This window comes from Hemiscyllium ocellatum, chromosome 28 (assembly GCF_020745735.1).
Source record: "Hemiscyllium ocellatum isolate sHemOce1 chromosome 28, sHemOce1.pat.X.cur, whole genome shotgun sequence".
NCBI lineage: Eukaryota > Metazoa > Chordata > Chondrichthyes > Orectolobiformes > Hemiscylliidae > Hemiscyllium > Hemiscyllium ocellatum.
Genome location: NC_083428.1, coordinates 53,352,599 through 53,357,357, shown reverse-complemented (window position 1 = coordinate 53,357,357; position 4,759 = coordinate 53,352,599). Strand labels below are relative to the sequence as shown.

General features: G+C 45.1%; 1 non-coding gene across 1 annotated transcript; it reads left to right on the top strand.

The window, feature by feature from the left end:
• The first annotated feature begins 1,297 nt into the window (after positions 1–1,297).
• trnav-uac (transfer RNA valine (anticodon UAC)) lies at positions 1,298–1,370 on the top strand. Its single transcript has one exon. It is a non-coding gene; the product is annotated as a tRNA-Val (tRNA).
• Positions 1,371–4,759: the final 3,389 nt, after the last annotated feature.

Genomic DNA, 4,759 nt, shown 5'->3' with positions numbered 1-4,759 from the left:
ATACCTCATTTGGAAGCTGTCTGTCGTTATTCAAAGTGCGAGAATTGGCAGCAGAGGTGCTGAATCATGGTTTGGATCAGTTCGCACGTTAGTGACTCATTCAATCAGCAACAGCAATGAAAGAAATTACACTCTCAGAGGAACATTTGGACTTGTGCTTTCATAACGTCGCTAGTATTAAGGTGCGTCCCGAGATCTAAGCCGTGTTGGAACTGAAACGGAGGAATTGACAGAGAGGCTACAGAATGACATCGCATCCTTTTGGTTTTCTTTAAATCACTGACGAGCAGGAAAATGTAAACGGGGAGAGCGGGTGGGAAAGTGAGGCAGTTGCAGCTCTGGTGAAATTCCTTCTTTGTGAGTCACTCAGCAACAAGAGACGTGAAGGTGACTCATGCGTGAGAGCTCTTCACAACGAGAACAAAAAGCACTCAAGGACAGTTAGCACCTCTCCCGGAGTGGGGGTGGGGTGAGCAGAAACGTCTGTTACTATGTTCAGAAACTGCCTTTTCGATTGACTTGGACAGAAACTGCATTTCTAATAAGCACCATGGAGTTTAGGAAAATTTATTGAGTCGCTCCTTGTCGATTCCCACACAGGTTTCCAACTCAGTTGATATCCATGTGGCTCATGTCCAGGTGTGGAGATCTCTGCAGTAAATTGCACGGTTAAGGTAAAAGGCAAGTAAAGTAGCATCTCGAAAAGACACTGTTACTGAAACTATGCTGCACGGTATGATGTGGAACACGGCCTGCTCAGCTTTGTGCATTTTCCCTGTAGTCCGGTGTGTTTCGTGTTCCGTGTAAACGTGAAAGTTGTCCTGTTTCGTGCAATGGGTGAAATCATTCAGCAAAACAAGAATCGAAATTGAAGTAATGTCAAGCAGCTCATGGTGATTTGACCAAATCATAACCGAACATATATTCTCATGCAGTCACAGATACATTTGTCGCTAAAAAGAGTCTGGGAAGATAGACTCAGCTTACTGTTGATTTTTGTCCGGATTGATGGGCTTTCATTATCTGCTGCGAAATTGACATTGTAGCCGGGCACATCCCAGCAGCTGTGCGAGTCGGAGAGGGACCATGCAGGATCCTCAACTGAGGATCTGGGAAAATTTCATGACGAATGGTCAGTCGGAGCAAAAGTAAGGAAGTCGTTCGTTTCTGCAGTGTTCTCAAGATGTCAATTACCCTGGATAACAAAGAGCTGTTGGAAAAAGAAAGGTGAAACGGAGAATGTATTCACCTTTCAGTGCCGGGTGCCACAAAACCACAGCGCGGCCCGCTGCGGCTTGTTTCTGTAGTGTAGTGGTCAGCACGTTCGCCTTACACGCGAAAAGTCCCCAGTTCGAAACTGGGCAGAAACTGCTTTGTTGTTCAATTGCAGCTTTTTACAAGCCGAGCTGTCTAAGGTGCTGGATCCAGGTTCCAGTCCTGAAAGGGGCGTGGGTTCGAATCCCACCACTGCTATTTCAGCTGATCAACTCCATCGCCGCAGCACTGTTAAAATGCTGCTTCGATCCCCGCGGCATGGATGCCCCCGGGGATTTAACTGTGGTATGGAAACGTGCTGACTATTGCAACGTTTCTCTGCTGTCGTGATGGTAATCGTTTCGACTCTCGCTTTACATTGCAGGCAAGTTTACTTTTTTACTGGAACCGAATGGAGACTGTTATTTCATCGCTGTTGTGAAACCGAGTCCTGCGGTGAGTCGATTCATCGTTATTTGGCTTTCTGGCGAATGGGAAAATCGTCCAATGAATATGTTATTGAATTTCTTCCATTTCCATCGTTTCCGTCCTGGACACATCAGAAGGGAAAGGTAATCTCATCGAGACGGGTTGTTGAAATTCACTATTTTATGGCCCATACTTATGATATTCGTTCTTTCTCTCTTTTCAGCATTGTCTGGGAAGTGGTGGTGCACTAAGGCTGCAGTATGTTTGAAAGAGTAGTTTGGAATTGCCCTGTTGTTAGTTGTGAGATTACTTTATGCCTCTTGACCTCGGACTCTCTCACATTTAGCATTCATGCTTCGCTGTGTCTGAATATGCATTAGGTATGCCAGCTATGATTGTGTTCCGTGTTAAATGCTTTCTGTTTGCAATTCGCTCAATACGTTACGAGTTAAGATGGGTTCTGAGGTAACTTCCAGCTGCAAAAATCCTCAACTGAGGATCTGGGAAAATTTCACAAAGTATAGTCAGTCGAAGCAAAAGTAAGGAAGTCGTTTGTTTCTGCAGTGTTTCACAATACTACCTTTCCCGCGAGCAGTCGAACAGTCTAAATGATTGTGCTACAGACTGCGACGGCAAGCTCCGCTAGAAAGTAATCCTTTAAAACCGGTGTAAGCAACACAACGTTATTGGGGTACACCGCGTGGAAACAGATACTTCGGTGTATCTCATCCATGCTCAACACATAACCAAAATTAAACAAGTCCCGTTCCACAGCATTTGGCCTCAATCCCTCTGAACCCATCCTATCCAGAAACCGATCCGATTACCATTGCAATTTTCTGAGTGCAATAGCCTCCTCCACTTCCTCTGGTAGCTCATTCCATACACCCATAACCTTGTGTGTATGAAATGTGCCTCGGGGTCCTTTGTCAATTTCAGACCACTCACCTTAAACCTATGCTCTCGAGTTTCCAACTCACCCTAGCTTGGGTAAAACACGTAAATACTCAGTTTACAACCCTTCCATAAAATCATGTCGCAGCCGTTATGCTGCCGGGAAAGTTGTCCCAGCCTATTCCACTTCACTCTACAGTTCAAACATTGACGACATCCTTGTCTATATATTGTCACTAATTTCACGTCTATGTTTTTTTAATTTTTCAAGATGTCAATTACCCTGGATAACAACGAGCTATTGAAAAAAGAAAGGTGAAACGTAGAATGGCTTCAACTTTCAGTGCTGGATGCCACAGAGCCGCAGCGACCCAGGCTGAGGCACGTTTCTGTAGTGTAGTGGTCATTATGTTCGCCTAACACGGGAAATGTCCCCAGTTCGAAACTGGGCAGAAACTGCTTTGTTCTTCATTTGTAGCCTTTTACACGGACAAGAACGGAGCTTTCTTGCTTGCTCTCCCATCTGCAAATCTGCCTTCGAAAATGCTCGAACAAATCTGCTCTCTTTGTGAAATGTGATGCAATTCCATTTAATTAGTGAGCAAAGCATTGTAAAGGTTTGCTCCAACCTGGTTCTGATCATAAGTCAATCTGTTTGAGAGTGTAGTTTCCGCGTTCTGATCCCTTCCACCAAAAGCAGTACCGCGTTTGCATTCCTTGCGCAGGCGGGCCGGTTCAAAGACAGGGAAGAAGCTGATGCGTTCGTGTCACAGCGCACCACTGATTCCTGAACTAGTCTGTCTGTCAAATGTACCCCTTTCGTCTCTGAAAGGCCTCATTTGGAAGCTCCCTGTCGTTATTCAACGTGCGAGAATTGGCAGCAGAGGTGCTGAATCATGGTTTGGATCAGTTCGCACGTTAATGACTCATTCAATCAGCAACAGCAATGAAAGAAATTACACTCTCAGAGGAACATTTGGACTTGTGCTTTCATAACGTCGCTAGTATTAAGGTGAGCCCCGAGATCTAAGCCATGTTGGAACTGAAACGGAGGAATTGACAGAGAGGCTGCAGAATAACATCGCATCCTTTTGGTTTTCTTTAAATCACTGACGAGCAGGAAAATGTAAACGGGGAGAGCGAGTGGGAAAGTGAGGCAGTTGCAGCACTGGTGAAACTCCTTCTTTGTGAGTCACTCAGCAACAAGAGACGTGAAGGTGACTCAGGTGTGAGAGCTCTTCACATCGAGAACAAAAAGCAATCAAGTGCAGTTAGCACCTCTCCAGGAGTGGGGGTGGGGTGAGTTGCAACCCCACTAACAGTTACTATGTTCAGAAACTGCCTTTTAAATTGACGTGAACAGAAACTGCATTTCTAATAAGAACCATGGAATTTAGCAAAATTTTTTGAGTCGCTTCTCGTCGATTCTCACACAGGTTTCCAACTCAGTTGGTATCCGTGTGGCTCATGTCGAGGTGTGAACATCTCTGCAGCAAATTTCACGGTTAAGTTAAAAGGCAAGTAAAGTGGCATCTTGAACTGACCCCGAGGTCAGAGCATCCTCACAATGTGATCTGTCGTTCTCGGATTGTAATGCTACCTCGGCTTTTAGGGTGGAGAACATTCTTTGGGACTCTTATTCTGCAAAACAGACACAGTGACTGAAACTATACTGCACGGTATGATGTGGAACATGGCCTGCTCAGCTTTGTGCATTTTCCCTGAAGTCTGGTGTGTTTCGTGTCCGTGTAAGCGTGAAATTTGTCCTGTTTCGAGCAATGGGTGAAATCATTTAGCAAAGCAAGAATCGAAATTGAAGTAATGTTAAGCAGCTCATGGTTATTTGACCAAATCATAACTGAACATATATTCTCACGCAGTCACAGATACATTTGTAGCTGAAAAGAGTCTGAGAAGTTAGACTCAGCTTAACATTGATTTTTATCCGGATTGATGGGCTACCATTATCTGCTGCGAAATTGATATTGTAGCCGTGCACATCCCAGCAGCTGTGCGAGTCGAAGAGGGACCATGGAACCCTTTCATGTGACTTTCCATCTGTTGTTATGCAGGAACTCAATTGGAAATGCAAGAAAATGGGAAGCTGCGCATTGTGGCCGAGTACTCTAAGGCGGTGGAACCAGTTTCCAGCCTCGGGATGTGGATTCGAATCCCACCACTG